The 25,693-nt window shown below is 29.7% G+C and overlaps 1 protein-coding gene across 1 annotated transcript in view; it reads right to left on the reverse strand.

Annotated features, from left to right (window-relative positions):
- The window catches only part of LOC107448004 (uncharacterized), a 59,606-nt gene that overhangs the window by 14,420 nt on the left and 19,493 nt on the right, over positions 1-25,693 (reverse strand). The gene's annotated exons all lie outside the window — the stretch shown is intronic.

The raw sequence follows: 25,693 nt of genomic DNA on the forward strand, positions 1-25,693 counted from the left end.
AATATTGAAGCAAAAATCTTAGTTGATTCAAAGCACACAAAGTTCAGTGCATAAATAGCAATAACATAAGGTCAAATATTTGGCGATTTTTAAAAAAAAAATTGTAACAGAGATTCATTAGAAAGTTGAGAGCCATATTTTTTGAAAATATTCATGCATATTCAGAAATAGTAATGAAAATCGTATTTTGTCCAAAAACGTAAGCTTCAGATTATATCAAACGATAACAGAAGACGAGATATTTTGTGATTTTTTTTAATAATTCTTTTATAAAGCAGGAATCATTTGAAATTTATTTCATTTTAAAATATGGCTGCCATACATCTCGAGCAAACCTATACATGTATAGATAGAAAAAAATTATATAGTTGAAAACACTCGGTGAATTTTTATAAATTTTTAAAATTTTATTCAATCCACGCGATTTTATTCTAAATTTTCGGCTATGTAATTTTTTTTTAAAAATACTCATATATACTCAGAAATATTGTTTAAGAAAATTAGAACAAGCTTCTTTGCTTACATGCAACTCAATTGCGAATTTCGTCCGTAATTTTTTGCAACATGGATTTGATTTTAAGACATTATCATCACATTTTATAGAAATACTAATGAAACAATTTAAAAAAAATCTAATTTAGTTTCAAAGAATTCCAAAACTTAAACATTTCTGTTATTAGCTGAATATTATTTTTTTTTTTGTTTTTTGGAAATATTTCGCATTGCTTCATTCCTTATAAACTGTCCCCCCTCTTTTTTTAAGAATGTGGGTGTCTTGGTTTTTGAAAATATGACAGCCGTGTGACATTTTTTTTCAAAACTCTCAATCTTAAAACCCAATGCATAGCGCTGAGGTAAGATTTAAAATTTTGAAAGTTTTTTTTAAATTTTTCTTCTCTTTTTGGAATACGACATTCATTATAACTGAAATCGATTCAAAACACGGGCTTTAAATGTTCCGAAAATACCCATACAATACGATTAACATTAGAATGTAACGTTTAAAATAGTGCCAAATTTTCAAAAATATCCATACATAGCAATCCATAAATATCTATTGAAAAATCTTACAAAAATCTTATTTAGCCCAAATTACGTAGAATACACTGTATTTATTACACAAGCATAAAATACATCAATTAGCTAATATTTTAGAATTTTTTGCTGCAAGGTATGTATTTAAAGCTGGTTTCATTGAGCGTTATATTATCCAAAATCACGCATTTACATTTAGAAATATTAAAAGAAAAATTCGTTTAAAAAATCTTACCTCTTCCAAAACAAGCAAAATCCAGATTATATATAAGTTTAACCAGAAAACTTCGTTCGTTGAATTTTGTCTTTATTTTTTGGCAACTTTTTTACTAAATTGAATTTGATACATAAATTTTCTCCATAATGTGCATAATAACTCGGATTTTGCTCCCCAATTTAAATAATTACAATAACTACGTGACCTTAAAATTATATTATTTATATAGGGTAAACTGATCAGGGAAGGAACACTTCAGCTTCGCTTGCCATTTAAAAAATCATATTAATTTCAAAATTCGTAATTTTAGTTAAATGACAGTGTCAACATACTTGTTACAAATGGCAAATTATTTAAAAACATTGCAGAGAACTTACATAATACTGCTTTAAAGTTTTGGAAGTTCAAATAACAAGTAGTAAGAAGACCAAGTGAAGGAACAGCTCTTACCAGTTAATGAACACCCAGTAGAGGAACACTTAATTTTAGTAATTTTTTAATGCTCTTTATGAATTGATAAGCCATACAAATATTTAAAAACAAGCCTATTCTTCACATATAAATACATATAAATACTGTGAAAATGTTAACCTTTTTTTGTAATCATGAATTGAAAATTAAAGTGTCAACATATTAACACATACTGTTCATTCACTGGGAAATCTATGCTCAGTAAAGGAACATGCCTGTTCCCTCCCTGGTTAGAAGTTGTTTTTCGTATTTTTAACATACTTTTGTTGCGGAACATCACTTAAGGTACAAGAAAATTAAAGTTTATCTTTTATTTTCATTAACTTAGAAAAAAACCCAGTAAAGGAACACTTGTTCCTTCACTGGTTTTTCATCGTTTGGTGATCCAGTAAATATACACCCCCTTATCTCAGTACTTTATTATGCTATGATGCTTAAAAAAGTAAAACGTAACTTCAATAACTATATTTTGAATTCTCTTCTTCACAGTGAGAAAAATAAAACTATTACATGCAATTAATTCCATTTCAAACATATAAATACAAATACCATCTTATAATTTTTTAAAAGAAACAAGATGTTGCAGAGATAATAACAAATTCAAAATCTTTTCCAGAGAAGTCTATTTGACCAGGTAATCCAAAACATTGCTAGATGACTTCCTATCGTTTGGCAGTAAGCTATTGTTACCAATCAATCTAAGAAAAACTTTCAAATTCTTATTTTTAATCAATATATATGAAATGTTCCTTCACTGGTTGGTTTACCCTAGTTGTTTATTTATTTATATAATTGTTTATTTATTAATAAATTGTAGGAGGCGTAGATCGTTTTATTGCAGTCAAGCGTACCACCACTTCTGCCTGAATTATTCAATAGAAGAACTTTGTGAAAAATATCGACGATTCTGTCCATTACGAAAGGATAATAAAACTTTATTTCCCTTAGTAAGATTTTCCATTGTTTTATCGTAATGAATATATGCATGTAATTGAAAACTATTGACTTTTAATTCCCGGTATATGTAAATTTTGAGACGTTAAATATGGAAATAATTCTGAGAATTCTGAATAATTTTTCTAAAGCAGTTATTCAAGTTAAATATATCTGATGTTTATTCCCTCCTCCAAGGGGTTTCACCATCTTGAATTTACTGAGGATAGTGAATCACATTCCTAAATGTTAAATTTCCTGTAAATCAAGTTGAAATGTAAAATCTGAACACATAGAGCAGCAGTGGAAGGGCAGAGGCGCACAATTTTTAAAAATTATTTCTTGAAATAATAAAGTGCAGTGCTCGTTATGAAGCTTCTGCTTAAGTAATTACCTTGTTTCTCCAAAAAGAGCTTATTTTGATTCTTGTTTGTATTTTCTTGCTATTATACTAATCGATATTAATTTCAATTGATTATTCAGATAAAAATACGCTGATTTAAGGAACATAAAATTTGACTCCTAGTAAGGAAAAAAAAACAATTATGCTGTTTTTTTTAAATCTAAAATTCTCACATTTAAGATACTGTATTTTAACCAATTTAATCAAAATAAAAATAGTAGTTACGAAGTGTTAAAAAGGGTTTTATATAAAGAGGAAGCATTTTAAGCAATACAATAGATTTATAAAGTAAAACAAAAATAAAGTTATTCCTATATTAAAGTGTAACTACTGACGTTCTTTTCTCTAGTTTTTGCATTTATAGCTTTGTTTTTCGTTGTTTCTCTGATACCAATTACTCGTGATGAAACTTTGCCTTAAGCTCTTACAAATTTCGAAATCTTTGTTCATATATATGGTAAAAAATAAATATGGCTTCCTGTTTTCTTTCTATTAGACATTACATGAGATTCTATGAAATTTTTTTAAAATTTTTATTTTAATTCACAAATGTTCACTATCGTCACATTGGTGCTATTTGACTATCGGAGAACATGCCTACATTTCGTTAGGTGGTCAAATAAACTCTTCGCTATCGCATCTAGTTCGATAGGGAAATAACATTGATATGCTAAAGACAGTACCGAAGGTACACAGTCCAGTCACATTAATATGACCACCACCTACTTTCCACGTCAACGTGAAATAACCAATCACTGAAGGCAGGGGGTAGCGCATTTCAGTGGAGTGTATACAAAGGATGTCCTAGGGCATTGGAAAGCATTTCAAACGTTGGTGTAATGCAGAAACGTAGCGATTTATCCGACGTCCAAAAGTGCATGATGATTGGTTTTCGGGCCAAAGATGGAAGCTTTTCGGAAACGGTTAATTTTGTGAACTGTTCACTTGACGCCGTGGTAAAAGTATACCGTGCATGGCAAAATGGCACTTTCCAAAATCAGCGATGTGGCACATGTGGTGCACCACGGGCTATAGATGACAGAGGCGAATAAAGGCAACGGAGATAAGTTCGGGCAAATAGACGTGTAACTGTTGAGCAACTGAACACCCACATGAACCTCGGGGCTACCAAGAGTGTATCCTCAACAAGGGTTCAACGAACGTTGCTGCACATGGGCCGGGGCAGCAGATGCCTGGTTAATGATTTTGACAGCAAGCAAGGTGGTCACATTAATGTGACTGGACTGTGTATTTCATTATCGGATAAGAGAAGCATATTTCGACAAATAGTTCAATAGAAGCGTAGAATTTTTTATTAAAACATGTAATCCGATAGAAAATAACTCGGATACAATAGCTCCAGTATGAGAGTATTTCACTATCGGATAAGCGAAGTATATTTCAACAATTGGAGTATATTTCGGTATTGTAGAATAAAATTTTTCATTATCCCACTAGTCTGATAGGAAAATAACTCAACTTTGAAACAATAACACCAGCATTATAGCTACTTCATTATAAAATCAGAGGCTTCAGATGGTACGATAAGAAGCCATAGTAGACGCCCAGATTTCTTTGAAGACAGAGAGCTCAAACATTTACGACTTTGTGCTCCAAATTTCTAAAATGCTAATGGTAAATTTAAAAAAAAGCCTGCTTTTGTACTAATGAATGGATCATTTTTGTATTTCAGGTTCCATCTAAAAGTGACGAGGTAAGAGATTTAAATTTTAAAGAAATTCCGTGGGATTTAAAAACAGAAGAAACTCACTCAGAGGCACTTATTGCGGAATGCTATAAGGATTTAGATGGGCTACGATACGTTTGTAGGTATGTTACTTTAAAAGATGTCGTTGTCGGTTAAGAAAAATGGGCCAAATCTGGGTTATTCGGGTTTCACTTTTTTCATTTTCAGCTATGTAAATAAACCTTATCAAACTCTATTTGAATGTTTAATTAGCCCATTAGTTTCAAGAATAAGTAATACTTGATTTTGGAGGTTGCATCAAATGTTCTTTTTTGAAGGAAAGCCAGTATCTGGTTTTATCTATCCTGGGTGGATAAACCTGGGTATATATTAAAAAAAATCGTTATTTTTTACTATTGAATTATTTTTTGTTATTGATTTGTATTGTCATTAAATTAGTACCTACATAATTTAGTATCATTAAATTAATGCTACACTGATAGGCATATATAAGATTAAAAGTAAAGTAAGTAGTTTTGAGCATAATATTTTTGGAATTTCATTTTGGAACATAATATTTTTGCTAATTTGATGGACAGATTGCTGCGGGTTATTTCGCCTCAATTTTAGAATGAAAATTTTAACAGTGTATAAAAACGTGACTATTTTGGTATATTCGAGGTATTTTTAAGGTTTGCTCTTAAATATCAAGAGCCAAGATATTTTGAAATTGCACGGAATATTTTGTGTGTTTTAATGTAAAAAATTTTTTTTTTTGAGAATGTGTAGAAATTCCTGCTGAGATTGAGAATGCTGAGATTTTAACAATAAATATTTTCAGAGATATAAATCACTTGCAATCTTCAAACTTTGTACAAGATTGTTTTGTATTATGTGTGTTAATAAAACACGAGTAATCACTAATTACAATAAAAGGACTCGAGAAAGAATGGTCTGCTTTCTTGTCTCTAATACTTTCAAGACTCAAAATTTTTTTTCTCTATGACATAGCATAAATATTTTTTAAATTATTTTCAGCAAACCTTACCTTCAAGTTCCATTGGTCGTTGGATTTAACAATCAGCCAAATTACTGCTACGTCATTGACTCTCAGACGGAAAAACCCAACGCTACAGAAACTACTTATCCAAAAAACATTCGTAAGTCTACATTACTTTTTTTTATAAGAAAATCTTTGAATTTTTAAAATTATAATTATTGAAGGGTACTAATAGCTTTTTCGCATACTTTACCTAGTCTTCATCTATAATTCCACTGCGAGCCGTATTTTAACAGGCAAGTTGTACGGGCTGTGGCAACAGTTTCGATAGGTGGTTATTACACGTTATAGCCATTCAAAATTTAACTCAATCGCAGATATATTCAACAATAGATAGAAGGCCGAGATGGCTTAGAGAATCGAGTGTTAGTTTTCTAATGAGGTGATACAGGTTCGAGTCCTAGCGGTGGCTGCCTAATACAAAATCTGTTCCCGGCTCGCACTGAACATTGATGCTGGCGTAAAATATCCTCATAGGTTGACGGATCATGGATTTGAATTCCCATGCTGTCTGACTTACCATGTGACGTTTTAGTGATTCTCCTCTTTATGTAATACAAATGTGGGTTTGTTCATTTGAAAGACCTCAACGAATGTTAGTTTGTCTCAACGTTTGATCCCGGAATTCCTTTGTTTTCTGAGTTGGAGATTACAAGGTTACGGGTTTGAACATTGATAGTCATAAACTCAGAATTGGATCTGCTGTTCAATACTGGTTGTAAAATAAAAATGGATAAAATATGATTTTTAAATTGAGAAAACTTTGAAATGAACCAAATGGAAATTTTAAATTGGTAAAATTCAAGTCTGGTTAAATAATATATGTTTCATACATGTTAAATGTATATATGTTAAATAAGATATGTTTTATTCAGTTGTTCTTTTGAAATTTTACCGGTAAAATTGCTACAGGATAATTTTAGTTTTTAATTTCATTAGATGATAAGCTTGAAACTCATATTTTTATCTTAGAATTTTCTAAATTATCCTTAACTTAGGAAAAAAAAAACATTCGTGAGAGTGAAAAGTTAAGAGAAGCAGCCATAAATTAATCTAAAGATATTTGGAAAGTGTAAATCTTTGAAATATCAAAGAGGCCCCATCCCCTGATTTCTGCGCTTACCAACACCCAAAAATAAGACAACAACAGGAAAACCAAAAATTATTTGAGTTTCTTGTTAATTTGTGCTCGTTAATTGCATACTTATTTATTATAGTTTAGCTTTGTTTTTATGCTAGCACTCTGTTTAAAGTAAAGCTCTTAAAATATGCAACATAACATCCTGGCAAACATTTGACATCTAAGCATTTAATTTAAGTTATATACAATATGAATTTATGCATAGAAAATTATAAATTTCAGTATTCGTAGATATAGCATATTCTTTATTTTCACATAAACTAATAGCACCTTTACTGTAACATAAATTTGTAAAATGAATTAAAATTAAAGTAAAAAAAAAAACACAAACAGTTCATAAAACGTGTCACACTTTTATGCTATGTTATTAAGCATCAATACAACTGAAATAAAGTTGCAGATTGTTGTATTACCAGCTTAAATTATTATTGAGCAAAATTAAAACAAAAACAGTTTGTTTTTATGAATCGTTAACTTACAACCTTTCATTTACGTTCAAATTACAGATGAATTAGCTTTAGCTTTTTGTCCCTAACGCTAAAGAAAAACTTATCTGTTTCTGAAAATATACACTATAGTGAGGAAGTTAAATATTGTTCAGAATAAAGGAAAATTCAATTATAGAATGAAAAGTAATCAGTGGAAATCTTCTTGCAATGCTTTTACACTTAGACCAGTGGTTCCCAAATGGTGTTCCCTAGAACCCTGGGGCTACGTGGAAGGGTCATCGGAGTTCCGAGAATTTAGATTTTTAAAACCTGTAATCATTAGTGAAGCTTGTATTTATATCAAAACAATAAACCATAATTTCCTAGATAGTTTCTTTATTTTAATGTAGTTACTTGAATATAAAATATATGGCTAATGAAAAAAGAATTGGAAAAACTTGTATTTGTATTTCTCGCCGAATTTTTCAGAATAAAATGACCATATTAAAAAAAAAACAAATTATTATAATGATGAAAGCTTTGCTGCTTCCTTCATTAGGCGTGGTTAATGTATAGTGGAATTATGAATGTTCATTTTGGCCAATATTGAATGAATAAAAACAATAACGTTTCCAGGAAATGATGTACAAATCGTTGAATGTAAATTTAGATTTTATTAAGCATAATTTTGTAAATTATGAAATGGCCATTTCTTCAAAAAATAAGAAATCCCTTAAAGGGATGAAATAAGAATACTCTCTATTGAGAGATCATAAAGCCAGAACATTTCTGACCGTTAGAAAATTAAGACTGGGAGGCCCAAAGGGCTCCCAGCCTTCCAATTTTGAAATTAAAAGTGAATATATTTATTCTCAACGGACAGAGAAAGAGTATGGGTAGGAGATCCAAAATTTGGCGATTTATCATAATATATCATAGCCAAAAACAAAGCCAACTAGCATGTCCACATGGGTTAAAAAGAACACCTTGGCGATCACGAGTCGCCAACAAATTTATGTGAATTATTATAACCATGCAACCGAAACATTTAGCCGTTGGAAAATTAGAATAAAAAGTTATAAATAGATTTTTGTTTTCGATTAGAGGCGACAGTGAATTTATATGTCTGCATAATAATGAAATAAAAAGAAAGTATCCGTTACATTGATCTGGAAGAGAAGAAATAAATATTTTATGTTCGCTTAAAAAGATTAAGTTTTTGATTTATTTTAAAAAATAATTCTTCCATTAATAAAATAAGTTTAAGTAATTAAGGATATTTTAAAAGATAGAAAATAAATATGTGTATGCCAATTCTGGCATCACAATTATATTTCTCTGAGAACTATTCTCAACGTTTGTAAGAGATCTGTTTCGATAACCATAATGAACTCATTTTATTTATTTTCAGCTAATATATGCACCAAAAATAAATTAGAACTAGAACTAGATGCCACTCCAGGCCTTGAGATTTCAACTGTTTGACATAAAACTTATTATTTTAAGAATTAGATGAAACGTTTATTTGATAAACTATTATAAACGATATTGATATAACGATTAAAAGCTATATTGATATAACGCTTATTGAAAAAATTTCTTTGCTCAATATGTTCACGGTTGCTCATACATTTTGTTAATATGTTTTGGGTTCCACGGTCGTAAAAAAAATTAGGAACTGCTGCTTTATATTATAGAAAGCAATGTTTTTAACAACTAAGCATTATTTAAGCTTGTAAAAATGAAATCGAATTCAAACATTTCTCTTTTTCACAATCTTTCTTTTAAATTTCTTTGTAGGTTTTATACTTTCTTTCGAATTACAACCAGAGGAATACCTTTATTATAAGGATGAGGTTAAGATTTCAATTGTCGTTCATGACAGAAAAATGATAGTTAATCCTTATTCTGAGGGTGCAAATTTAAAAGGCGGAATGAGATACAGAGCTTTTGTTTCCATGGTAAACCATATTATTATTGTTACTATTGTCTTTATATAAAATTTATTTAATTTAATGCTTATTTCAGAGCAATATGAGTTTCCTATGCAAATTTAAAATTTAAACCTTGAATTTCGATGATTTATTCAATATAGATATTTTCGTATTTACAAATTTATTTGTTAAATGTAATTGGCTTCAAATTGATTCATAATGCCGTATTAATTTGCAATAAATATTTTGATGCTAAATAATAAACAGTTTGTGGCGTAACTACCACTACGAAAATTAAACATCAATTCACTGGTATATAAGACATGCTAAATTCAATATAGATATTTTCGTATTTACAAATTTATTTGTTAAATGTAATTGGCTTCAAATTGATTCATAATGCCGTATTAATTTGCAATAAATATTTTGATGCTAAATAATAAACAGTTTGTGGCGTAACTACCACTACGAAAATTAAACATCAATTCACTGGTATATGAGACATGCTAACTTGATTCAATCACGGGGTACCTTTTGATAGATGAAGGTTGGCACTGTCGTACTTTGCTCCAATTTCTATCAAGTCAATAACTCCACCCCAATATTGGTGACCTCCGGACGTGATTTGAATACGCTGTAACGCCCACTTCGATCTGATAACGCCTACTTCGTTTGATGGTCCACATTGACTTGCTACTTGTGATTGCGACATTATCCACCTCCTCACGCTGTTGCTACTCAGTCACGTCTCGATTAAACACAACGTCTGCCTGCATACACTCGACTGCTAATAGCAACACAGGAGGGACTACGACTGTGAAGATAATTCACCTCTCACAGTCAGCACTCAAAACCTTAATACCAGCTCTCCCGGTCTTTCACAAGTACGGCAGCTAGTGGTATCCGTTCATAGAATTCTATCACTGATAAAATTCTGGTGGAGGAGTATTGTGGCGTAACTACCACTACGAAAATTAAACATCGATTCCCTGGTATATAAGACATGCTAACTTGATTCAATCACGAGGTACCTTTTGATAGATGAAGGTTGGCACTGTCGATAACTCCGCCCTCACAAGTTTGTTCAGATAAACGGAGCACCTAGAATAACTTTTTGATCCTCATGATCGGATTTTCACGTTATGGGACTCAATCTTAATTGTTCACGAGGTGACCTCAAATATGCTAATTAATTAGCGCAGATGATATTTATTGATTCGAAAACAGACATAAAATACTCTCTCTGAATAAACATACCTTTTTTTTCCGGGGGACTCGGATTTCTGACTCCCAAAATATAAAAGGGTAGCTGCAATCCATGAAATATTGTCCCAATAATTTGGTCAGGCTAACGATCCAAAGTTTGGATCCATTAATGTTAATTTTACTTTTTGCTCATTTCGGCATGTCTAGAGAACATTTTAATTGAATTTACATATTTTGCACTTAATTATAAAATTTGTTTGTTAAAACCTAATTCTAAGCAAAAAAAATACTTTTGGCAAATATTTATTATTATTATTTTATTTAATAGTAGTCGAAAATATTTCGAATTATAAGGCATACAATTATTCATCATTTAAAAGAGTGCAATTTTAAATGGAGAAAGGCAAAATTTGAGAGAAAATCGGCCGAGTAGTTCCTGAGAAATCGTATTTTTAAAAAAAATCACTATTTTAATATTCGATTTCTTTGGAACTACATGTTCGCATTTTTTATTTAGCCATATAAAATTGCATTCTTTAAAATGGTGTGAGAAATGTATACCTCACAATTTAAAATTTCTTCGGTCATTATTAAATTCGAGTTATTCAGAGTCTTTTTTGCTCAGTGTTCCTAAATTTTACACTTGATTCCAAAACAAACTGCTCATTGTCGCCTTTATAGTAGACCTGGTGCAGTACAAAAAATTATAGACTGCTGCATATGTAAATGATTTTATGGTTTAAAATTCAGATTTATTTAAATTTAATAATTTATTTAATAACAGTTTACCCATGCATTAGATAAACATAATATTCTATGGCATTAAAATTAAATGAACTAAAAACTTTTAAACTTCTGAATTGTAGAATATGTTACCGTCAGCTAAAAACATGGAAAGCTGTAAGTAAAGTAAAGTAATGTGATGAGTAGTTAAAGATAAGATGTGCAGCAATATTAAATGCAAAATCTGAAATTTTTTTTTTTATATACTAGTAGGTTCTGCTCTCTGCTCACTTCGCCAAAATAATTGATTTTTAAATTTCCTTTTTCCATCGTATTTCTTGTACATTTTTTTATACTCCTTTGTACTGTTAAGCTAAGGCTCCTAGTTTTTGCACAGAAAAACAAATTTTAGCGTTAAATTAAGCATGCTAAATAGTGGCTGCTCTTGCGATTTGTTATTATGGACCGATAATTAATACTTTTTCTTGGCAGTGATGAATGATAAACAATTATGGATCGAATAAATTTTAAATCGGAAAAAGCTTGTAGTTTGAATGTTTATCTTACAGCGAATGTCGGAAAATGTGACAGATTGGTGTTCAAAATATTCTTACATTTTTAATGCTTGTATGCCGATTTCATAATGATAAATCTTATATCTAAAAAAAAAGACTTGTGTGAACATTTACTTTGTGGAGATACTGGGGTTATATTTTTTAGGAAGAAGATATTAGCCTTCCTCATCCTTATGTTACAGACTGCGTAGATTACCTTGCCCTGTGGAGAAATAATAACGGCACAGGTCCTTTAAATCAACAGGTATATATATGATCAATAATATTATAGTTAGCATAATTATGCTGTTGCAATTATGTTTTATTGCATCAAAAATTCATTAGTAAAATGACACATTTTTGTAATCATTAATTATTGTATGACTCTACTTTTCTCTGCATATTTCTATATTAAAAATTACCCAAACTAGATTCCGAACTCACCATTTTGTGTTTTCACGTAGAGCCTGTTGCTCTTCTGTCATTAGTTCATCCTCGCAGACTCGCGGCTTTGCGACTCTCCTGTGATGATTTGTTAAAATATGGAAAACAGTTTGCTAATTCTCCTTTTGAAATTTAAATGGACGAATTAAAAAGCAAATTACTTAACATTGTAACAGAAATTTTGGTTTCATTGTGAATAAACAGAAATGGTAAAAATAGAGAAAATATACTGTACAGATGAAATGTATGGTACCTATTATCTATAAAAAGGAAAATTATATTAATATTTATTAAAAATACATTTTGGCATAAAAGTAGGGATAAATCTGTCTTAAAAAGTGCTGTACAGAATTTTTTATTAGAGCAATTAGTTATATAGAGAAAATTAGTTAGTTATTATTAGTTTTATATAGCTAATTATTTATAGAAAATGTGCTAAAAGCAAAATCGTCATCAGGAGACACAGGTATGTTAAGTCAGAAAAAATTACTACTCCAACAAAAAGCTTGTTTTTGTGTGAGAATTTCTTACCAAAATTATCATCTATACTATTTAATTTATATATCTTAGTTTGTTTTCACACAAAGATGGATGACAAATTAATTACAATTATATAATGATCTGATCTTTTGATTAATTTTTTCTTCTGTACGTAAGTCTTATTTAGTGCAAATTTTTACTGAAGGTAGAGGTTTTGAGATTCGAAAGACTTCCAGTCTTACCTTGTTTTTAGTGAACATCTGATTGGGGGAGGAGATATTGACGTCCTTAATATTTCCTGTTCGTTTTCACGAATGAGAGAAAAGTCTCAATTAAAGAGTTTCAAATAGTTTTTGGTCAAATGTCTTAAAAGAGGGTTGGTGGATCATAAATTTCACTTTGGATACTTGGATAGGTTAAAATATTTTAACCTTTGATCACCACCAACGATGATTGATTTCTTAATTTTAAGGGGGTTAGATTTTTAAGGACAACTAAAAAGATTTACTAGATTTATGAGGGAGAATTGAGCATAAAAGAGATGAGGCGTATTCGAGTAAAAAATTGGAAAAACCTTATAAAAATAAAATTGCAAATATCCACTACTTTCTTATTCTCTCATAGTGTATAGATTTTATCCACTTATGAAACCTATAAGACAAACTATGTAACATTCGAATAAAATGATTTTAGTTATTTTAATTTTCTAATCTCACCAACAAGTTGATTTTCTCTGTTAATAATTCACTTCATATTGATAAAGTTATTAAAAGTTATTTAAAGTTATATATTGTTAGTACTCATGGGTGTAGACGAGCGTCACATTTTTGAATCGAATGGTAGGTACAAAAAGAACGATTTCGATTTATTGGTACTTGTACCTTTTATCTGACTTTTGATTAAATTTGCATTGAATAGTTGATTTTTTGTTAGTAAAGACTTAAATTATTAAACATTGCAGATGTGCATTGAGTACTGCGAAATGAAAGATCTAATAATAGCAGGAAAATGCACAGGAGATTATATTGCCTATTCGCACAAAGAGGAATTATGTTCTAATGGTAGGTAATTAATCAAGGAATAAAGGTGAAATAAAATTACATATAAGTTGAAATTTTTATTAATAAAAATAAGCAGCATTCTATAACTTTGTCAATCTTTACATGGAGTTTTCTCGAAACAGTATTTTTCTTCTATGAGCATGTTGAATAAGTTTAAACTGAAATCATAACAACTCAATATATTACAATTGCACCTGATATTTTCATTGTATTTATAGAGCTCATAAGAGAATAAAACCATGTTAAGTAGGTGGAATGGAAATTTGACTGATAATTTATTTTAAATAAATTTTTATGAACTTTTGAATATGAATGAAAAAAAATTTTTCAAATTACTCTTTTATTGAATTTTGTAATTTTGTACAAATATAATTCCGATAATTTTATGGATTTTTTCAGTAACTATTAGACTGTTTTTCATAATTAAAAAGTACCTAAATATAATTTTGCTAGTGATCAGAGTGTTTGGAAATAACATATAAAAGGGTTAAAGAAGATATGGGTGTTGCTTTTAATTTATATAAAAAATAGCAGCATATTTCAGACTTAGGTTGAATTTACTACGAGTAACTACCAGCGATCATTGGAGACTTTGTTAACAATATATATGTATATATATATATATATATATATATATCAGAGTTGGCCAAAAATGTAATCGATTACATTTTTTGATTACAGTAATCAATTACTTGTAATCATGATTACAATTTTCAAAAATTTTGATTACAGCTGTAATCATGATTACAATATTGATTACAGTAATCAATTACTTGTAATCGTGATTACAAAGTTTGATTACAGCTGTAATCATGATTACATAGTCGATTACAGTAATCAATTACTTGTAATCATGATTACAATTTTCAAAAAATTTTGATTACAGCTGTAATCATGATTCCAAGTAATTGCGATTACAAGTAATCACAACAAAAACGATTACAAGTAATTATGATTACAAGTAATCAAAATATATGATTGCATGTAATTTGATTACATGTAATTTGATTACATGTAATTATGATTACATGTAATCTAATTACACGATTACAAGACTATTGTATTCTTATAAATGATTATATTTTACAGTAGATAGTTGAATGTATTTTATAATGATACATTTTGCACGTATTAACATGTACTGCATTTTGTACGTATTTGTATACGTACAAATGAATGTAACTGAAATGTATGTACATATGATTTTATCTAGTGCATATGTTCAGACATTTTAGTATCACACACATGTACATACACTTATATTGTAGGTATAAAATATCTATACGTATGTATATAGATAATAATTACGTATGTATGTGCAAACAACGTAGGCATGTACATTTATACACAATGAATATATGCATTTTATGCAAATATTTGTGTATGTAAAATGTATATCTATGTTCATGTACGCATGTATATACAAGTACTTGTGTTTGTACGAACATACATACATTGTCTGTACAATGTATGTCCCATGCATGTATGTGCAATTTATTTATGAACAGTACAATATATGTATGCATGTACAATATAGGTATATCTGTAGGATGTACAATATATGTATGTATACATGTACATGATATGCATGTCCAGTGTATTTATGTACATGTACATAATATGTTCATGCTCAATGTAAGTATCCAAATATGCATAATACATTTGTGAACTATTGTGCGTACATTGGGCGTATTTATATTTCACATATATTCATACATGCATTCGACATGCATAACGTACGTACATACACACATTTGAGATGCATATATTGTACAGATGTATATACATATAGCGTACAGATGTATATACATATAGCGTACAGATGTATATTCATATAATGTACATATGATGAAATGAACATATAATGTTCATACAATGTACATATGTGTCTACATATACAGTACGTATGTGCATAAATATATTGGGCATAATTCTTTCGTACAAATTTTACATGTGTACATGCATGCTATCCCTATCTATGCATATGGTGCAATGTATATATGTACAATGAATGTATCCACACATGTACAATACACGTATGTTCCATGTATGCATATCCATATGTACTATATATGCACGTACAATACATGAATGTATGTACATACATTGTACATGCGTACATACATTACACGTATACATATGTACATTACATTTATGTCTAAATATGTGTACAATGCAATAAATAAAATGCATGTAAGTTAACTTTTAATGACTCAAGCAAGTTAAATGACAAAATCAAACGATATTTAAATTTAGTTTTCAGCTTTAATTGTTCTATATCATTTTGAAATTCTCTGAATTAAAAATTATTTTCAGGTATTTTCATGAAATGTTTGACAATACAGATTTATTTTTTTTATAACATAATGCATGATTCATAGAAATTTTTTAAATGGTAAGAAAAACGGTAAATTTTATGTGTGGAATTAATATTTAGAAATTCCAAATAAAATTATCGTTTGCTTTCTAAAAAATATGAGGTCGAGTTTCATATACCTTAGAATAATTTTAAAACAAATTTTAATAACTTTACTCATATAAATTTTTTTAATGTATGCACAATGTATGTGTATATTGTAATTACATATATTTAAATGTACGCACGTATTTGTACATTACTTGTAATTATGTACATGTATACGTTGTATGCACATGCATACATTGTGCATATATAACTATTTTTTTGTACATCCATGCATTACATGCGCATAAGTATTAACAAAGTATGTAGTTATACAAGTACATACGTAAGTTGTACATAAGCACATACTTTGCGTGCACATATATCGATGTACATATAAATATGTATGTATACATGTACGCATTTTATTTATGCAACTATGTGCATATATTGTACCTTCAAATAACATTTTTACATATTGTACGCAAATACGTACAATTTTATATACAAACGTACATTGTATATACGTGCTATTATCGTAAATTTATACAATATCTGCACTTAAGTACATAAAAGCATGCAAACGCATAAACATTATTTTCATATACGTTCATACATACATTGTCTACGTATACAAAGATACGAAACATTGCCTTTTTGTACAAACTAACATACATGCGTACATGTATCATAAATGCATAATTATATGTACTAAGCATATGCGCATTGCATTAAGTATATTACAATATAATTATGAATATTGTACGTACAAACAACGTTTGTGCATACATTGTATGTATAGGAATCGCAAATTGTACGTTCATGCGTGCGTACATTCTATGTACATAAAAATATGTAAACACATGAATACTTACATAAAAAATTTGACTATAGTATACAATCGTAATAACTTGTAATCGTATAGTTTGATTACAAGTAATCACAATTACATGTAATCAAATTACATGTAATCATGATTACATGCAATCATATATTTTGATTACTTGTAATCATAATTACTTGTAATCGTTTTTGTTGTGATTACTTGTAATCGCAATTACTTGGAATCATGATTACAAGTAATTGATTACTGTAATCAAAATTGTAATCATGATTACAGCTGTAATCAAAATTTTTTGAAAGTTGTAATCACGATTACAAGTAATTGATTACTTGTAATCGTGATTACAAATAATTGATTACTGTAATCAAAATTGTAATCATAATTACAGCTGTAATCAAAATTTTTTGAAAGTTGTAATCACGATTACAAGTAATTGATTACTTGTAATCGTGATTACAAGTAATTGATTACATAGCTGTAATTATCTGTAATCAACGGCCAACTCTGATATATATATATATATATATATATATATATATATATATATATATATATATATATATATATATATATATATATATATATATATACTGACAGATGACTGACAGACTGACTTTTAAATTAATTTCCCTATTAATGATTTTTTTATTTTTTTTATTTTTTTATTTTTTTTATGTTTATTTTTTTATTTATTTTTTTATTTTATTTATTTATTTATTTTTTTTAAGACTGCTAATTTATTCAATCCGTTAAACATTTTTATTATTATTTCAATTTTATTACCTTTTTACTAATTGTTTCTCATAGATGGCAGCACTAATATTTTACCTAAACATTTTTTTTTCTTCTTCTTCGATCAAATGTTTTTTTTAATTTTATTATATTCGATTCAAGCTATAAGCAATATTTTACATCTTCGCGATTTTTGTTAACTGTTTTATTATTGTACTTTTAAACCTAAACCGCGTTTTAATTCACGCCTGTAAGTTTGATTTCCTTTTACATTTTGCTTTTATTTCATGATTTTTTTCAAAATAAGGTTTTTTGCGATATCGACACATATAAAGAATAATTTTTATCTTAGGATAATTATTCTTTATTCAGAAATATCGCATTATTTATGGCAATTAGATGTGTCTTGACAACGACTATTTGCTTATACCATTCTTGTTTCTCTACCATTTAGTTTTTTATTTTTATTTTATTCATGTTTTTCATGTTGATTTGTGTATATATATATATATATATATATATATATATATTATATATATATATATATATATATATATATATATTATATATATATATATATATATATATATATATATATATATATATATATATATATTTCGGTGAATATAAAAACTTCGTTTAGAGGAAAACAAGCTCTAAAGTTTGTTAAAGTCTATTTTAATGGATAAAATGATTTCACATGAATAATGTGACTACACAACACGTCAAGTTAAACCAAATGTTTTCAAAAGATTATTTTAAACTAACTATAAATATTTTGCTAAAATTTTTATCCATTATCATAATTTCTTTAGTGTATAGTCAATAAAATGTTCCTATCTTAGAGTAATTTATTTTATATTTTTATTTTGTCTGCTTCTCGTAGAAGACTTACAGTTATACGGTAAGTATAGTCCTATTTTAGTATTCAATTTTTAAATTAAATGCTGGACATGTGGGTGAGCATCCCGTGTGATTGACTGCGAAGCCAAGGGTTGCGGGTTTGAATCTCGCTCAGATCAGCATTGATGTTTCTCTGTGTGTGTTGTCTTGTGCTGTGTGAATGTGGCCCACCGTATGAGAGGATCTGTGAAAATGAGGCGTGGGTAATGTTGCCTGCCTCGGTATCTTAGGATAACAGATGTCCATAGGGTAACGTTAAATGAGCAACACTTACGGCATCTTCCGAGACGAAGAAACCGAAGTCCTAAATTAACTTTGATGTCATATCTCTGATGCAATTACAGTAACTAAAAGCTACATTCATTATATCTCTACACACACCATACTTTTGTGATCACCTGGTTCGAATTTTTATTTATCTGTCAGCTGATTGGTCTTGGTGAGCTTGGCATCGTGACTGAGAGAGTTTCGGCTACAGTCGATTTTTTAACATACCTCCTTTTGAGAGCACAGTTGATTTTAGCGACACTTTTCTGAATACTGTACACTCATATATTCTTTTGGCATTTAACATTTACTGCTGAATATAAAATGTTATACACAATTTTCTTTCATTTTCCCCATAATTGTTATTAATGACATAATTTTGCTTTAACTTTTAGTCTTTAGAGAAAACTGAAAAACATAATTTTAACTGCTTCTATGATTTGTAATATTCTACTATTATCATTTTTAAACTATTGAAAACTAAAAATATCTGCATTTAAATTAAAATTGTGAGATAACGTTTGAATAAGAAAAATCAGGAAAAAAATATCTGTTAAACATTCTAACATTTGTTATGTTTTAGAAATTGATCTTTTAAATGTACATGCTCGGTTTGAAGTTAGGAGTAGTCAAGGATTGTTACCCAACATAGTTATCCGAAAACTACAGGATTTAGGGTAACTTATTATATCGATTTACAATGTGCATCGTTAAAATATTTGGTGTATGACTTAAATATGAAAAATGTATCCATGATTTAGGAAAGTAGGTAAGAGTTAAGCTAATTTTCTAAATTTTTTTGCGTTTTTAAAGGATTTTGCAATCGAAATTTCGAACTGTTTTGCTACTAGTTCAAGCGATCACGTTTCTACTGGTGCTGTGAGCCGAATTTACAGTACAAGAATACTTCACTATCCTTTTATCTCCATTTAGAATTTATTTCTAATCACAATTTTGACCATTTTTTGACTACCGTCATGTGGGGCTACTTTGTGCAGGATTTCGCAGTTTTTGAACTTTGACATGTAAAAAAACTATGTTAATTCAAACTTTAGTAAAATTTTTCAATATTATATTCATAACTGGACTTAGACGAGTGAATTTGATCAATATTGGCATTATTTGTATTTAACATTTACAAATAATAAGTCAAAACATACCTTGCACAAAGTAGCCCCAAGCTTTGTGCAGCGATAGGAATTCATTTTAATAATCATGTTTTTAGTAAAATATTGATATAAAATTGTTAAAAAAGTTAATTGTTGACATTTTTAATAACAAAAACATCAAGATATGTAAAGATATTAGTTTGATAATAATTTTCAGCGTTGAAATACCATTTTTTATAGTGAATTTTTTCTTAAAAAGAATGTTTATTTCAAAATATTTGAGTTTAAACAAAAGGAAACCATATACATTTTTGAACATTGAAATGGATGAAATTTGAAAAATAATAATTATTACATATTCATTAACATTTATAATATTGATAAATTTGAACATAACATGCTTGAATGAACATGACAGAACTTGCTCTTCAGTTTCTGTCAAAATCACCTAATGTCCAATAAAATATATTTTTATGTGCTTCGTCTGATTAATTCATTAGAAAAATCTTTGTAGAAGAAAAATAATAGTTTACCAGCACTTTTCACGTGGTTCTTGTGAATTTTATTAGAGATAGTATTTCTGTGGATTTTGTACTTCCGAGAAGCTTCTGCAATCGACATACCACCAGCAACTGCTTGCAAACATTGTTGCAGCTTTTCTAAAGTGTAATCACGATAATTTCTCGTTTCAGGTATTTTTTTTATAACGTCTGACAATTTTTCTGTCGAAAAAGAAACGAATGAAACTTTGCACAAAGTAGCCCCACAGTGCATTTTTTTTCATTTTCCATTTATTTGTTATTAATTTTCAAATGTTTCTAACCCTAACATGATATAATTGCTTATTAATATATAAATAAAAAATTTTGCACTTGCGACAATTGTTTTATCAACGTCTTTGCATTTCACGGCTAAAGTTTTCACGCACACTTTTCGACGTCCGACGTACTCGGAAAGTTGTTGACATTTTATAAACAAAACACACTCTGAGATAGTTTTAAAATTCGAAAAAATGTTTGTAGTAATAGAGGAGACTTCTATCTTCAAATTCCACACATTTTTAACGTGAAAAAAAACATAATACTGAATAGCAGCACTTGAAAAGTGCCAAATTCGAATTTGCACAAAGTAGCCCCCGTTGCACAAAGTAAGACGGTAATAAGTTTTTAAGTATCCACTAGATCTTTGCCCTTGATGCTAATAAAAATTTCAAGAATTTCAAATCTCTAATAATATAATTTATTGTTTAATTTACGCGTTGAAGAATGTCTTGACAGTTAGAATTTCAACGAGTAACTGACAAGTTAAAAATCTGAAAACTTAAATGGAGCTCTAATATGCTGAATGACAATACAAGTTTTAAAGGTTTTGAGCCCCTTAAGCTGAATTTCTATAACCATTTAATCGTTACATGGAATTTGTTATGAATTTGTGAATCGAAATGTCTTTCTTTCTTCGATTTGGTTAAGTGTTGAAATTTTAACAGAAGTTCACGCTTAATAATAAAAGTTACTAATGTTTTTTAATTGGTCCAAGCACAGTTGGATGTCAATATATTTTCTATATGTAAATAAACACCTAATAGCCATAAAATTAAAAAAAAAATAATAGTCTCAAATAGTATGTTTTTCAATATTTAATACAGTGTAAAGTACTAATAATTAAAAAAAGTTTTAATTAGTAATATTGTGAATATCTCATAAAAGTCAAAATAGCATTATTTTTGCTAGATTTAAAACGGAAAACGATGGTATATCCCTCTCATAACAAACTTCCATCTCTACAAAAATTTAAGGTGTTTTTGAGGTTTATTTTAGGTTGTTTTGAGGTGTCATAGATTGATTTAACGTTAATTTGAAGTTGACTTGAAAAGCAACCTTAAAAGATCAACTTTTCAAGGTGTATGGAGTTGTTTTATTCACACTTGAGGTTGCTGAAAATCTACTTTAGAGCAATTAGTTTAGAGAGTTTTTTTCTGGTGTACAGGCTATTTTTCTATACTTCAGGCGAATAAGTATATTTGGGGTGTAAATGATTTCCCTCTATCTCAACCAAAAGTTTTGTATATATGAATATGATTTTATGAGATGTAAATGAAGTGAAAATTGAGGTTTATTAATGAGGTTATTTTTGGTTTTCAAAACATAACCTCATTTCCTACCTCAGGTGCTTATTTCTGCACTTGTCAACTTCAAAAAGACATTACTTTTTTCTGTAAGGGCTGTCTCTACCAAAAGTACCCCTATATAGTTTGAAAGTGTCTAACATTTTGCAGTATAGATCTAACAAAAAATTCTTATCCCAAAAAATAATCTTAGGATTTTCCTTTTAATATTTACTATGTTCCATTATTGCGAAAATTTGCAAATAAAATAAAATAGTTTATATTTGTGATTAATTTGCAGCACTTAATTTTGAAAAAAGTTATGAAGTAGTCAAAAGTTGCAGGGAGCAGTGTCGAGTCGGGTGCAAGTGAGTTATATTTTCATTGCATTTGTAAGTTTTAGACATAAAATTGTATAAGATGCATAACTATTCAGTTAAATTTCCTCACTCACACGCATGAAAATCTTTTTTTTTCTAGGGATAAAAGATATGTAGTTGAATATAAGGAAGCTGGTAGGTATGAACGGGCTAATTATGAGGATCGAGATACAGAAAAGGTACTTTCCATTAATGCTAATATATTTTCAGGGTAATTGAAAATGCTTGTTTTTAAATATCTGAAAGATATAAAAAACTTAAAAATGTATAGAATACATATTAAAAATGCATAGAACAATTCAGGCCCTTTCAACACTTATATGAGGTCACCCCTCTCCTTAAATTACTATATGAGGTCAATACAAGTAGTATAGTCGGAATCTGAAAGCGAAGTTTGTTTTTAAATGGAAATACGCAATTTTCAAACACAATATTTAATATTACAACACAAATGGTAATTAGTTATTGGAATATACTATTATTGATAGAAGAAATGTAATCAAATTCAAGTAAAATCAAGATCTAAATATACACTAAATACTCGTATATATTCAGTGGATACCCTCACACTTGGGTCTTTTTGAGAACGAACGTGCTGATCAGTTGGTAAAAAGAAGGTACTTCCCTCCCAGTCTCTCCAAAAACGGCCCTCACTTACTCTGAATTATTTTCTATCCACAACTCTAAAGTTAATAAAGCTTGGCTTGTTCCACCGGATCACAATTGGTATCACCGCAAGCGTCCTGGAGGAGCCCTTGACCTTCAGGGTACACGTGCCGACCAAACCGCTAACTGTAGATTTGTCAGTGGGTATACTAAGAACCTCACTTTCAGTGGACAAAATAAACTTTTTCCATCTTGTAAAAAGTGTAAATCCAGCGAGGCTAGTCCTCACCATCTACTTGATTGCCTGGATTTCACCATGGAAGACCTCTCCCTTTCCTCGATTTTTTGAAGACTCACGGCCTCATGGATCTGGATAGCTCCACTATCCCAGCTGGGATTGGAAACAACAACTCGTATATTTGAGGTAATCTAAGACTTAGGTGAGCTTGACATGCAATACTAGACTCTTTTTTTTAACACTATTGAGATAATTATTATTATTATTTTTTGCAATAGTGTGTTCTTGTGAAGGGTACAAAAAATGTGATCATATCGAAATTATTTACACATGATCACAAAGTTTAGTGAATTTCAGCTAGTTAAAAAAACTCACGTCTTTTTTTAAACTTTTCTATGCCTCGTCTCTTCGTTAAACACCACTGGTGAAATAAAAGAAGGTTTTAATGAAAAAAATTTCTAAAAAAAGTTGAGATTCCTCAGAGGAAGATTTCATTTTAGTTTTATTTATCTATACAAGTCTTTTAACTGTCGAATTTCAGAGACATCAGTGAGTGAAAGTACTAAGTGACAGAAGTGAACTGGCATTAAATGTGAAGGCAATTGATATTTTCGATTGGAATGTATTAAGTGAACAGTAATTGAGTCTTCCTAGTTGTTGTTGTTGATGTATGTTCTTTTGGCAGAGGGGGTGCGATTGTTCTTGTTTTCCAGTGGCGCCATCTATGACCAAGAATTCGACTTCTGCCACACCGTACGTCACACCCGTTTATAGGGCGGACACATTCATACATTGATTCATTCATTCACAGATCGTAATTTTGACCTGAATCAGAGAACGATCGATCTCCAATCCAATACCCCCAGAGGTGTTGATTTGTTATGGAAACATGGAGAACTTTTGCGACTCGACAGATTTAACGTGCATCAGTCACTTTACTACACGGGGAGTCTTCGGTCGGAGGGGTCTTCCTAGTATATTTATGAATAAACATACCTCAGCAACCTCCAAAGTCTCTGTTATAGCTGCATGCTAAAACACCATAAGTCAGAACATTGAGACTTGAACAGTTCAGTTGAGTGTTATGAATTTATAGAATTTGACAGTTGAATGTCTGTGGATGAAAATGAAGGCTAAAAATAATCTTAATTTGCTCATATTCTTAAGAAAACGTATATACATTGAAGATAATTTACTCAAACTCACAAAAATGCCTCTTGGAATCTTCATTCCCTCTTAGATCTTAAATGTTTTAGTGATATTAATCGAAAGTAAATTCCATGCCAAAAACAAAATACTGATCTTATTTAATATGCTAGTAATATTTAGTCTGTTACGATAGATTGATTCTGCTGCTATCGATCTACCTCCCGCTTCCTCTCTCTCATCCAAGAAAAAAAGAAAGAAAAAAAGTTCAAGAATTAGCTATGAATCAAAAATGACGTGATAGTCGGTTATGTTTTTTCATTTCCCATGAGCTGCACAATCGGTCTTGCCGATGAGCAGACCTAGTGCGTTTTCCAGAGGTGGTATCCACTCTTTCAGGACCACCACAATGGGGGAGATACAGATGGGCATGTTAATTTGGACGTCCAGCTTCTGCCACGCTAGACGGCAGCACAGAGACTCTATTTGGATGCTAAAGTGCACTAGGAATTTAATTTTGCCAGAAATGCCAAGAGCCAATAAGACACTCCAGGGATCTTTTACATGCCGCATAATCATACGACATGACCGCTGAGGATTTTCTGCATCCCGAAAATCCGGTGTCTGGGCCGCAGACTTGGGCTCAGAAGGCATATATGTAATTCGGTTATGTAATTCACTGTAAAATTACTCTGCTGCTTTGAATGTTGAATTCACCCTCATATACTTTGCGCATTAGTATAAATTTTCAGAACTGAGTTTAAAGCTAACAAGCTGAAGACTGGATTAAGTTTTTATCCTTGAACAAAGCAACACAACGAAACGCACAAAACAACAACAACAAAAATTAATAAAATAGAGTGATGAAGATAGTGCGTAGGCTTCACAGTTCTGCCTTAAATCTTTTGCATTCTGTTGTTAGAAATCTATTTTAAAATGCATTTTGTTCTATCATATTTCCAATTGTACATATGATGCTTTTAGTAGTACTTTTTGGAGAGCTAGGGCCTCATATGCCGATAAATCTCACTTCTTGTCTACCTACAGATGAGAGATGGGCTTTTAAACTATTAGGTCCCCCTTTCCTTTTTAGGAAGACCGTTTAAAAACTTGTAAAGCATGATTTTAAATATATGAAAAATTTCTTTTCGTGTCGCTAAAAAAAAGACGAAAATTCTCACGCAAA

Source organism: Parasteatoda tepidariorum, chromosome 1, assembly GCF_982258835.1.
Source record: "Parasteatoda tepidariorum strain Cologne lab strain chromosome 1, Ptep-v5.0, whole genome shotgun sequence".
Taxonomy (NCBI): domain Eukaryota; kingdom Metazoa; phylum Arthropoda; class Arachnida; order Araneae; family Theridiidae; genus Parasteatoda; species Parasteatoda tepidariorum.